This window comes from Carettochelys insculpta, chromosome 16 (genome assembly GCF_033958435.1).
Source record: "Carettochelys insculpta isolate YL-2023 chromosome 16, ASM3395843v1, whole genome shotgun sequence".
Classification (NCBI taxonomy): Eukaryota; Metazoa; Chordata; order Testudines; family Carettochelyidae; genus Carettochelys; species Carettochelys insculpta.
The window spans coordinates 2,141,701-2,155,430 of record NC_134152.1 but is presented as its reverse complement, the minus strand read 5'-3'; positions in this window follow the sequence as shown (position 1 = coordinate 2,155,430).

Below are 13,730 nucleotides of genomic sequence, written 5' to 3'. Positions count from 1 at the left end.
GAAGTTACATTAACAGCCTCTCTTTTGATCACTGTCTTCTGAATGGTGTTTTCTAATAAGTAATTCTGTTTCCTGCTGTAACAAGAATGTGCAATGATTATTCCAATGTAACCTGAACCTTTTGTGTGTTATAGACTGTTATATACAGGAAATCGGGCATAATAGTTGTATAGCATGAAAGAAAAGCTTTAAATGAAGGTGATAACAGTATAGACCATGGGTGTCCAACCTTTTGGCTTGCCTGGGCCGCATTGAGTGAAGAGGAATTGTCTTGGGCCGCATATAAAATATATAATATAGTTAGTTAATGTACATAAATCACATAATAATGTTAAAAGTTTACTATCTTGTAGGGCCACATTACTAGCTGTCCAGGGCTGCATGCGGCCTGCGGGTTGGACACACCTGGTATAGACAATAGAGAACTATGGAGAGGGCAAATAACAGCTTTTTTCTTAGTTTTAAAAAAAACTGTTCCTAGTTTGCTTCTTGGTTTCATTTTATAGTTTATAAATGCTCCAGATATCACACAAAACACCCAGAACCCAACTCATTCCCTGCACCCATGAAATAGGTGACCAACCCCCCAGGACTGGCTGGGAGTCTCCAGGAATTAAAGATTATGTTGTGGTGAAATCTCTAGGAATACGGCCAGCCAATACACACATCCCTTGCTATATGAGCACAATTGGTTCCCAAATTTCTGCTCGTAGGTGAAAACATCACAAGTGTGACACTAAATTCCCATGAAAATACATGTAAAAGTCTCCAATTTGTTCCAAGTGCTTGTAACTTTACATAAACCATTTAAGTTTAGGTACTTTTCTGATGTATTTGAATAATTGGGCACCAGAAATAGGAAGTAGTGTATGTATGTAGAGCAGGGATTTCCAACCTATGAGTCACGGTTAGATTTGTTAAGGGTCCACAGCTGGGCAGTTCCGAGCTGCATGTGGCTGTTAAAGAAGTCATTTGCAGTTTCTTAACACTGCTGCCTCAGGCAGACATCTGTCACTAGAAATAGCAATTACCTTATGCCTAGGTGCTGAAAGCTTAACACCTGAGTTCTTGATTTTAACAACTTTTACCTGCTGAGAGCAGGAGGGCTGGGGGAGCCACTGAGCCTAGCAGCCCCAGTGAAGAGGCTGTGGGAGGAGCAGGAGTGTCTAAGGCCGGGACCTTTTAGAGCTGGGGGGGTGGGATTTAAGGCTGAGGCAGTTTAGGGATGTGGGGGTGAAGGGTCTAAGACTGGGGGAAGTTTGGGGTTGCAGGGGGGTTCTAAGCCTGGGGCAGTTTGGGGCTGCTGGAGGGGTGTAATGCTGGGGGCAGTTTGGGGCTGCTGGGGAGCTCTAAGGCTGGGGTTGGTTTGGGGTTGTTGGGGGATATTAAAACCTGGCCATGGGTGAGGTCTGCAGGGCAGATGGCCGGGGGGTGGGACTTGAGTTACCCGGGGTGTTCCTGCAAGCCCTGCATAACTCAAATTTTCCTGGAAGATTTTTATGAAAAAATGCAAGTTTTAGATCTTGTGTTTTTATAAATTAGTTATTTTTACAGAACACTACTGGAAAATAAGAATATGTAAAGTTGACAGTTTGGCTGTGTCTTCACTAGCCCAAAACTTGGAAATGACCATGCAAATGGCCATTTCGAAGTTTACTAATGAAGCGCTGAAATACATATTCAGCACCTCAATAGCATGCGGGCGGCCGCAGCACTTCGAAATTGCCGCAGATCAGCAGATAGGAATAAGGGGATTTTGAAGTTGCTGGAGTCCTTTCGAAAAGGAGCCCTGTCTGGATGAGCCGCAGCAATTTCGAAGTGCTGTGGCTGGCATATGGCTAGTCTCTACAGGGTCCCTGGGCTAGGCCCTGAAGCTGATGGAGGGACTGCCATCACCACACGCTCCTCCCCCCAAGTGGCGGCACTCCCGGCATGTGGCTCTGAGGAGGTGAAAGGCTCAAAGAGCCGCATGCAGCTTGAGAGCCACAGGTTGGCCACCCCAGCATAGATCCCCATCAGATCCCCTCTCAGACACCTCTGTACCACCCTAGTAAGGGAGGTAACTAGGAGCTTCGCTCCTACCAGCTATCCAATGTGGAGATCCACCCAGCACCCATCAGCCCCCAGGGTCCCTCCCTGGCACCCAGCATGCACCAAGCTCCGCATCAAACCTGGGAAGGCTCAGCAGGCGAGAGAGCGATCTGTTCTTCGACTGATCCAGAGTTCGGGTCAGGAATCCGCATCCCCAGAGCGCCACAAGTAGAACCAGGGCCTGCCTTGTGGAGAAAACAGAGGAGCCTGTCCTCAACCAGCGCCCCCTCCCCCGACTCCCAGCCAATCCCATGGCGGGGGCTGCCGAGGTGCCGGGACAAAAAAAGTGCCGAGTAGAACACTTGATTGCTAAGCAAAGATGCTTTAAAGATTCTACAGCATGTCAGTTGCTAGGAAGTAAATAACCTTACTCAAAGTCTGGGAGCTCTTCCCCTCTGGCCCACTTCCCTCGCTAGTTAGCACCTGCAATACAGAAATCAAAGGCAGGAGTCAGGCTGTGCTCTCAGCACAGGGGCTGGAGCATTTCCAAGGAGGCTCTTAGTCCAGGCCCTTGCACTGATTCGTCCTGCTTTCTTCCTAACCCCTTGTCACCCCACATCCCAGCCCCAGGGCTGCCGACGCATCACTGGGTGCTGCTTTGTGGAGAGAGGACGGCACTGCAAGCTCAGACACCTGTCACCGTCACGCAGACCCTTTCATGGCATCATAGAAGATTAGGGCTGGAGGTCACCTACTCCAACCCCTGCTCAAAGCAGGACCAGCCCAACTAACTCGTCCCATCTGAGGCTTTGTGAAGCGGGACTGAAGAGAATCTCTTCGAATGGAGATTCCACCCATTCCAGAGCCTTTTTAGTTAAATGCTTTTTTCTAGCATCCAACCTTCATCTCCCCCACTGCAACTTGAGATCATTGCTCCTTGTCCTGCCATTTGCCACCCCTGAGAACAGCCTCTCTCCGGTCTCTTTGGACCACCTCCCCTTCAGGCAGTTGAAGGCTGCAATCAAATCCTCCGCCCACACAAATACACTCCTCTTTTCTACAGATTAAATAAGTCCAGTTCTCTCAGCTTCTTCTCATAAGTCATGTGCTTCAGCCCCTAATTAATTTCATGGAACAAGTAATTAAGGAAATTATCTGCAAACACTTGGAAGGTGGTAAGCTGATAGGGAACAGCCAGCATGATTTGCAAAGAACAAATCACGTCAAACCAATCTGATAGCTTTCTTTGATAGGATAACGAGCCTTGTGGACAAGGGAGAAGTAGTAGATGTGGTATACCTAGATTTTAGTAAGGCATTTGATACAGTCTCACATGGTATTCGGATCAATAAACTAGGCAAAAATAATTTAGATGGGGCTCCTATAAGGTGGGTGCAAAACTGGCTGGATAACTGTACTCAGAGAGTAGTTATTAATGGTTCTCAGTCCTGCTGGAAGGGCATAACAAGTGGGGTTCCGCAGGGGTACCTGTATTGGGACCAGTTCTGTTCAATATCTTCATCAACGATTTAAATATTGGCCTAGAAAGTACGCTTATTAAGTTTGCAGATGATACCAAGCTAGGAGAGGTTGCAACTGCTTTGGAGGATTGGGTCAAAATTCAAAATCATCTGGACAAATTGGAGAAATGGTCTGACGTAAAAGTGCTCCATTTAGGAAGGAACAATCAGTTTCACACATACAGAAAGGGGAGCGACTGTCTAGGAAGGAGTATAGCAGAAAGGGATCTCGGGGTTATCGGAGACCACAAGTTAAATATGAGTCAAGAGTGTGATGCTGTGGCAAAAAAAAAAAAACGTGATTCCAGGATGCATTAACAGGTCTGTTGTGAACAAGACACAAGAAGTCATTTTTCTGCTCTACTCTGCGCTGGTTAGGCCTCAGCTGTAGTATTGTGTCCAGTTCTGGGCACCGCAGTTCAAGAAAGATGTGGAGAAATTGGAAAGGGTCCAGAAAAGAGCAACAAGAATGATTAAAGGTCTGGAGAACATGACTTATGAAGAAAGGCTGAAAGACTTGGGCTTGTTTAGTTTGGAAAAGAGACGATTGAGGGGGGACATGATAGTGGTTTTCAGGTATCTAAAAGGGTGTCATAAGAAGGAACGAGAAAACTTGTTCTTGGCCTCTGAGGATAGAACAAGGAGCAATGGGCGAAAACTGCAGCAAGGGAGGTTTAGGTTGGACATTAGGAAAAAGTTCCTAACTGTCAGGGTGGTCAAACACTGGAATAAACTGCAGCACAAATAACAGCATCTGGCATCTGGTAGGTCCCCCCCCATCCCCCTAGCCACTTGTGGTAGTTTTGCTGCTCACTGAGCGCCCTGACAAGGATCAGTTGTTCCAGGGATCGCTCCCCGGGGTGATACCCACCCACAGAAATGCCGGTTCCCAGGCGTTGCTAGGCAACAGTGTCCTCCCTGATCAGGGGCAGTTTTTATCAACTGGCATGGAAGGAAGCTGCAGACTGATTGTCTGGGACTGAGCCTACCGAATGATTATTTTTCAAGAAAAGTGCCTGGGGATTACAAAGCCACTTCACCTACTAGATCCCTGTGCCCCAGCCCAACCGGCCGCTAGCGCGCGGTTTGAAACCTTCCCACTCGGAACGTCCCAGCGACTGGCCAAGCAGAGCACAGCAGCAGTTTCAGATACTCTGGTAAGGGAGGGAGGGGTGTTACCGACTCCGGAAACAAGCCCAGATCCCAGGCCGCGTCGCAGCCCAGAGCCAGCCAGATTTCCCCCCCCTGGAAATAGCCCTGGCAAGGAGGCCTTTGGAACTAATGTGACCTCTCTGGCGCATCCTGGCACTGGCGGTCACGTGACAAGGAAGGAGGGAGGCGCAGCCAGGTCGCTCTGCAGGCTCCTGGACGGTCTCTTGGGGCCCACTGCAGCCGAGGCAGTGCTATATGTCAGGGGATGGTTAACTCCCACTCCCAGGAGCTGCGAAGGTGGCATAAGCCCCTGTCCCTAGTCTCTTCACCTGGGCTGAGCAGTGCTCAGCACTGGTGGACACAACTAATGGCGCCAGACGCACCGAGCAGGGTTCTGGCACAGCTGAGGAGCTGGGCCAATGTACCTAGGAACTGGAAGTGCTGGAGAACTGTAGACCCCCACCTCTATTGACAGGAGACTGCTGGTAACAGCTATGCAGAGGGAGCATTGAGAATCCATCTGTGGTTGTGCTGAATGGCACGAGGGTAAAGGTCAGGCAGAAAAGAGGCACTGAACAGCAGGGTCTGTTATTGGCCCAAACTCATTGGAGAGTCATTGTAGAAAACTGGCAGTACAGCCCAGCCATGTGGTTTCAAAACCAGACCCTGGCTCCTGCAGGAAATGCCAGCCAAAGCTGGCAAGGACAAGGTGGGAAATTTAACGCCGATGGTACTGAGAGGCAAAAGGGACCAACTGATAAGCTCAGTTTGGATTCCTCAAGGATTGCCACTGGCCAAGAGAGGAGTTCAGATATGCCACTCACAAAGCAGGGTGGAGTTTGGTTAAAGGGGCTGATTTAAACCATGTGGCTGATTCTTCACTGCCCTGCATCTTGTGGACGCATTTCCATCTGTCAGATTTTTAATGGTAAATAACTAATATCTATACAATAAACTCTTTCATATCCAGCAACCTTGGGACCAGGAGGCTGCCATATAATTCAGAAATGCCGGTTTGAAGAGAGCAGCTGGGGAGGTACAGGCAGGGCTCAGGACAGGCACAGGCAGCATGGAAAGACAGAGCCGCAGGATCCGGGCCGGGGCAGTGTCGTCAGCGCTGGGGCGTGAGCCAATGCCGGCAACTCCAGGGCCAGAAACACCACCGGGGCTGGGGCCAGGGGATCGCCGGCGCAAGGGAGCTGACTGGAGTGTGGGGGCGCGCAGGCAGCACCACAGGTGGGGTTGGGGATGGAAACCAGGCCGGAGCGCAGGGTGGCACAGGCAAGCCATGAGAGCGCCAGTGGGGTCGGGAAGCCGGCTGGGGCTGTGTGAGCGCTGGCCACGCTGGGGCCCAGACCCGTCAGGATGACTCTGGCAGCGATGGCCAGGGGTCACTTCTGGTCCGTTTTCCTGCAGAACAAGCAGGGAGCGCGCGTGCCGGTTGCGTGGGAGCTCCAGCTGCAGGAACACTGGACACGAGAGAGTTTGCTGTATATTGTTTGTCTGATCGCAGCACCTTGGGGCCCAGGGCCGCCGGAGCCGGGGAGGGACTGCTGCGGAGCCCTGATGTCCTGCGCCGGACACAGCCGCTGCAGCTGCCCCTCCCCGAGAGCCCCAGGGCAGTTATTCGCCAGGGGTCCGCCCCTTACTCGTTGGGGTCCTGCCGCCGTGGGACTCGGGCATCCGCTGCACTGCCTGGCCCTGCCTCCCCCCCGTTCCCGTGCACTGGGGGGGAGCTCTGTACCGCCTCTCCCCTCCCTGAGCAGAGCCGGGCAGGGCCACCCATCCTTAACTCCGAGGCGCTGCGCAGTGGCGGAGCTGTGTCATTTACGCTTTGGGGAGCCCACGAGCATGGAGAGGAATAAAGCCATTTGAGTGGCATCTCCTTAAACCAGTTGAAAGACGCAATTATGAGGTTTCTGTGGTTTGTACCTCCAAAATCCAGGGTTCTCCTAGACTGTTACTCGTGGAACGATTCATTCTTGCCTGCAGTGTTCCCCGCACTACAAACAATGGCTTATTACTTGGACAGAGGACCTCAGAGCTTCTGGTTTGGCTGCTGCACTTGGATGACATAATACACGTGGGCCATGAGCTTTCATCACATACACTCATGGGCTTTATGGTAACCCATCTTCTGTGTGTAGATCATTCTTTGGAGTACAGGTTACAAGAATATATCTACTTTCCACCCCTACTGCATTAGGTGGGAAGCTCGGCTGCAGATTTATTTTAGTAAAGCTGTTTGGGCATCACTGCTTTAAAAAAAGATTTTTCCATTAAGAGATTTTAGTTTAAAAATGGCTATTTGCATCTAAAATTGAATTTGTACTCAGCTGACTGAGCCTACAATTAAACTCCCAGGGCATCTTGCCCAAATGAAGAGAAAACACAATGGAGACAGGAGTGAGGCTTCTCACTAAAAGAGGAGAGATGGCTGAGACTCTGCTTGAAAAACACAGATGCAGAGAGGAGAGTTCTCCATTTTTCTCAGCACTTCTAACTCACCTGGCCTACAATAGCTCTGCCCTGGAAGACTGAACTCATACCCGGAGACTGAAGGTGACAGCAAGCATGGTACGGGTCCCAACCACAAGAATAGAATCAAAGGCAGAGTTTTAGGCTTTTCAATGAGTATTCATTGTAATGGCCGTACTGAATCTATGTTAGGGGGCTCTCTCCTATTGTCTGAAGTTATAGCAACAGCCTCCTAGGAGAAGTTACATTAACAGCCTCTCTTTTGATCACTGTCTTCTGAATGGTGTTTTCTAATAAGTAATTCTGTTTCCTGCTGTAACAAGAATGTGCAATGATTATTCCAATGTAACCTGAACCTTTTGTGTGTTATAGACTGTTATATACAGGAAATCGGGCATAATAGTTGTATAGCATGAAAGAAAAGCTTTAAATGAAGGTGATAACAGTATAGACCATGGGTGTCCAACCTTTTGGCTTGCCTGGGCCGCATTGAGTGAAGAGGAATTGTCTTGGGCCGCATATAAAATATATAATATAGTTAGTTAATGTACATAAATCACATAATAATGTTAAAAGTTTACTATCTTGTAGGGCCACATTACTAGCTGTCCAGGGCTGCATGCGGCCTGCGGGTTGGACACACCTGGTATAGACAATAGAGAACTATGGAGAGGGCAAATAACAGCTTTTTTCTTAGTTTTAAAAAAAACTGTTCCTAGTTTGCTTCTTGGTTTCATTTTATAGTTTATAAATGCTCCAGATATCACACAAAACACCCAGAACCCAACTCATTCCCTGCACCCATGAAATAGGTGACCAACCCCCCAGGACTGGCTGGGAGTCTCCAGGAATTAAAGATTATGTTGTGGTGAAATCTCTAGGAATACGGCCAGCCAATACACACATCCCTTGCTATATGAGCACAATTGGTTCCCAAATTTCTGCTCGTAGGTGAAAACATCACAAGTGTGACACTAAATTCCCATGAAAATACATGTAAAAGTCTCCAATTTGTTCCAAGTGCTTGTAACTTTACATAAACCATTTAAGTTTAGGTACTTTTCTGATGTATTTGAATAATTGGGCACCAGAAATAGGAAGTAGTGTATGTATGTAGAGCAGGGATTTCCAACCTATGAGTCACGGTTAGATTTGTTAAGGGTCCACAGCTGGGCAGTTCCGAGCTGCATGTGGCTGTTAAAGAAGTCATTTGCAGTTTCTTAACACTGCTGCCTCAGGCAGACATCTGTCACTAGAAATAGCAATTACCTTATGCCTAGGTGCTGAAAGCTTAACACCTGAGTTCTTGATTTTAACAACTTTTACCTGCTGAGAGCAGGAGGGCTGGGGGAGCCACTGAGCCTAGCAGCCCCAGTGAAGAGGCTGTGGGAGGAGCAGGAGTGTCTAAGGCCGGGACCTTTTAGAGCTGGGGGGGTGGGATTTAAGGCTGAGGCAGTTTAGGGATGTGGGGGTGAAGGGTCTAAGACTGGGGGAAGTTTGGGGTTGCAGGGGGGTTCTAAGCCTGGGGCAGTTTGGGGCTGCTGGAGGGGTGTAATGCTGGGGGCAGTTTGGGGCTGCTGGGGAGCTCTAAGGCTGGGGTTGGTTTGGGGTTGTTGGGGGATATTAAAACCTGGCCATGGGTGAGGTCTGCAGGGCAGATGGCCGGGGGGTGGGACTTGAGTTACCCGGGGTGTTCCTGCAAGCCCTGCATAACTCAAATTTTCCTGGAAGATTTTTATGAAAAAATGCAAGTTTTAGATCTTGTGTTTTTATAAATTAGTTATTTTTACAGAACACTACTGGAAAATAAGAATATGTAAAGTTGACAGTTTGGCTGTGTCTTCACTAGCCCAAAACTTGGAAATGACCATGCAAATGGCCATTTCGAAGTTTACTAATGAAGCGCTGAAATACATATTCAGCACCTCAATAGCATGCGGGCGGCCGCAGCACTTCGAAATTGCCGCAGATCAGCAGATAGGAATAAGGGGATTTTGAAGTTGCTGGAGTCCTTTCGAAAAGGAGCCCTGTCTGGATGAGCCGCAGCAATTTCGAAGTGCTGTGGCTGGCATATGGCTAGTCTCTACAGGGTCCCTGGGCTAGGCCCTGAAGCTGATGGAGGGACTGCCATCACCACACGCTCCTCCCCCCAAGTGGCGGCACTCCCGGCATGTGGCTCTGAGGAGGTGAAAGGCTCAAAGAGCCGCATGCAGCTTGAGAGCCACAGGTTGGCCACCCCAGCATAGATCCCCATCAGATCCCCTCTCAGACACCTCTGTACCACCCTAGTAAGGGAGGTAACTAGGAGCTTCGCTCCTACCAGCTATCCAATGTGGAGATCCACCCAGCACCCATCAGCCCCCAGGGTCCCTCCCTGGCACCCAGCATGCACCAAGCTCCGCATCAAACCTGGGAAGGCTCAGCAGGCGAGAGAGCGATCTGTTCTTCGACTGATCCAGAGTTCGGGTCAGGAATCCGCATCCCCAGAGCGCCACAAGTAGAACCAGGGCCTGCCTTGTGGAGAAAACAGAGGAGCCTGTCCTCAACCAGCGCCCCCTCCCCCGACTCCCAGCCAATCCCATGGCGGGGGCTGCCGAGGTGCCGGGACAAAAAAAGTGCCGAGTAGAACACTTGATTGCTAAGCAAAGATGCTTTAAAGATTCTACAGCATGTCAGTTGCTAGGAAGTAAATAACCTTACTCAAAGTCTGGGAGCTCTTCCCCTCTGGCCCACTTCCCTCGCTAGTTAGCACCTGCAATACAGAAATCAAAGGCAGGAGTCAGGCTGTGCTCTCAGCACAGGGGCTGGAGCATTTCCAAGGAGGCTCTTAGTCCAGGCCCTTGCACTGATTCGTCCTGCTTTCTTCCTAACCCCTTGTCACCCCACATCCCAGCCCCAGGGCTGCCGACGCATCACTGGGTGCTGCTTTGTGGAGAGAGGACGGCACTGCAAGCTCAGACACCTGTCACCGTCACGCAGACCCTTTCATGGCATCATAGAAGATTAGGGCTGGAGGTCACCTACTCCAACCCCTGCTCAAAGCAGGACCAGCCCAACTAACTCGTCCCATCTGAGGCTTTGTGAAGCGGGACTGAAGAGAATCTCTTCGAATGGAGATTCCACCCATTCCAGAGCCTTTTTAGTTAAATGCTTTTTTCTAGCATCCAACCTTCATCTCCCCCACTGCAACTTGAGATCATTGCTCCTTGTCCTGCCATTTGCCACCCCTGAGAACAGCCTCTCTCCGGTCTCTTTGGACCACCTCCCCTTCAGGCAGTTGAAGGCTGCAATCAAATCCTCCGCCCACACAAATACACTCCTCTTTTCTACAGATTAAATAAGTCCAGTTCTCTCAGCTTCTTCTCATAAGTCATGTGCTTCAGCCCCTAATTAATTTCATGGAACAAGTAATTAAGGAAATTATCTGCAAACACTTGGAAGGTGGTAAGCTGATAGGGAACAGCCAGCATGATTTGCAAAGAACAAATCACGTCAAACCAATCTGATAGCTTTCTTTGATAGGATAACGAGCCTTGTGGACAAGGGAGAAGTAGTAGATGTGGTATACCTAGATTTTAGTAAGGCATTTGATACAGTCTCACATGGTATTCGGATCAATAAACTAGGCAAAAATAATTTAGATGGGGCTCCTATAAGGTGGGTGCAAAACTGGCTGGATAACTGTACTCAGAGAGTAGTTATTAATGGTTCTCAGTCCTGCTGGAAGGGCATAACAAGTGGGGTTCCGCAGGGGTACCTGTATTGGGACCAGTTCTGTTCAATATCTTCATCAACGATTTAAATATTGGCCTAGAAAGTACGCTTATTAAGTTTGCAGATGATACCAAGCTAGGAGAGGTTGCAACTGCTTTGGAGGATTGGGTCAAAATTCAAAATCATCTGGACAAATTGGAGAAATGGTCTGACGTAAAAGTGCTCCATTTAGGAAGGAACAATCAGTTTCACACATACAGAAAGGGGAGCGACTGTCTAGGAAGGAGTATAGCAGAAAGGGATCTCGGGGTTATCGGAGACCACAAGTTAAATATGAGTCAAGAGTGTGATGCTGTGGCAAAAAAAAAAAAACGTGATTCCAGGATGCATTAACAGGTCTGTTGTGAACAAGACACAAGAAGTCATTTTTCTGCTCTACTCTGCGCTGGTTAGGCCTCAGCTGTAGTATTGTGTCCAGTTCTGGGCACCGCAGTTCAAGAAAGATGTGGAGAAATTGGAAAGGGTCCAGAAAAGAGCAACAAGAATGATTAAAGGTCTGGAGAACATGACTTATGAAGAAAGGCTGAAAGACTTGGGCTTGTTTAGTTTGGAAAAGAGACGATTGAGGGGGGACATGATAGTGGTTTTCAGGTATCTAAAAGGGTGTCATAAGAAGGAACGAGAAAACTTGTTCTTGGCCTCTGAGGATAGAACAAGGAGCAATGGGCGAAAACTGCAGCAAGGGAGGTTTAGGTTGGACATTAGGAAAAAGTTCCTAACTGTCAGGGTGGTCAAACACTGGAATAAACTGCAGCACAAATAACAGCATCTGGCATCTGGTAGGTCCCCCCCCATCCCCCTAGCCACTTGTGGTAGTTTTGCTGCTCACTGAGCGCCCTGACAAGGATCAGTTGTTCCAGGGATCGCTCCCCGGGGTGATACCCACCCACAGAAATGCCGGTTCCCAGGCGTTGCTAGGCAACAGTGTCCTCCCTGATCAGGGGCAGTTTTTATCAACTGGCATGGAAGGAAGCTGCAGACTGATTGTCTGGGACTGAGCCTACCGAATGATTATTTTTCAAGAAAAGTGCCTGGGGATTACAAAGCCACTTCACCTACTAGATCCCTGTGCCCCAGCCCAACCGGCCGCTAGCGCGCGGTTTGAAACCTTCCCACTCGGAACGTCCCAGCGACTGGCCAAGCAGAGCACAGCAGCAGTTTCAGATACTCTGGTAAGGGAGGGAGGGGTGTTACCGACTCCGGAAACAAGCCCAGATCCCAGGCCGCGTCGCAGCCCAGAGCCAGCCAGATTTCCCCCCCCTGGAAATAGCCCTGGCAAGGAGGCCTTTGGAACTAATGTGACCTCTCTGGCGCATCCTGGCACTGGCGGTCACGTGACAAGGAAGGAGGGAGGCGCAGCCAGGTCGCTCTGCAGGCTCCTGGACGGTCTCTTGGGGCCCACTGCAGCCGAGGCAGTGCTATATGTCAGGGGATGGTTAACTCCCACTCCCAGGAGCTGCGAAGGTGGCATAAGCCCCTGTCCCTAGTCTCTTCACCTGGGCTGAGCAGTGCTCAGCACTGGTGGACACAACTAATGGCGCCAGACGCACCGAGCAGGGTTCTGGCACAGCTGAGGAGCTGGGCCAATGTACCTAGGAACTGGAAGTGCTGGAGAACTGTAGACCCTCACCTCTATTGACAGGAGACTGCTGGTAACAGCTATGCAGAGGGAGCATTGAGAATCCATCTGTGGTTGTGCTGAATGGCACGAGGGTAAAGGTCAGGCAGAAAAGAGGCACTGAACAGCAGGGTCTGTTATTGGCCCAAACTCATTGGAGAGTCATTGTAGAAAACTGGCAGTACAGCCCAGCCATGTGGTTTCAAAACCAGACCCTGGCTCCTGCAGGAAATGCCAGCCAAAGCTGGCAAGGACAAGGTGGGAAATTTAACGCCGATGGTACTGAGAGGCAAAAGGGACCAACTGATAAGCTCAGTTTGGATTCCTCAAGGATTGCCACTGGCCAAGAGAGGAGTTCAGATATGCCACTCACAAAGCAGGGTGGAGTTTGGTTAAAGGGGCTGATTTAAACCATGTGGCTGATTCTTCACTGCCCTGCATCTTGTGGACGCATTTCCATCTGTCAGATTTTTAATGGTAAATAACTAATATCTATACAATAAACTCTTTCATATCCAGCAACCTTGGGACCAGGAGGCTGCCATATAATTCAGAAATGCCGGTTTGAAGAGAGCAGCTGGGGAGGTACAGGCAGGGCTCAGGACAGGCACAGGCAGCATGGAAAGACAGAGCCGCAGGATCCGGGCCGGGGCAGTGTCGTCAGCGCTGGGGCGTGAGCCAATGCCGGCAACTCCAGGGCCAGAAACACCACCGGGGCTGGGGCCAGGGGATCGCCGGCGCAAGGGAGCTGACTGGAGTGTGGGGGCGCGCAGGCAGCACCACAGGTGGGGTTGGGGATGGAAACCAGGCCGGAGCGCAGGGTGGCACAGGCAAGCCATGAGAGCGCCAGTGGGGTCGGGAAGCCGGCTGGGGCTGTGTGAGCGCTGGCCACGCTGGGGCCCAGACCCGTCAGGATGACTCTGGCAGCGATGGCCAGGGGTCACTTCTGGTCCGTTTTCCTGCAGAACAAGCAGGGAGCGCGCGTGCCGGTTGCGTGGGAGCTCCAGCTGCAGGAACACTGGACACGAGAGAGTTTGCTGTATATTGTTTGTCTGATCGCAGCACCTTGGGGTCCTACCCACGGCCCACGACCTCAGCGGGCGAGGGGCTCCTCCGCCCCAAGCCCAGCCCGCGCGGGGGTCCCCGCCACGAGGCAC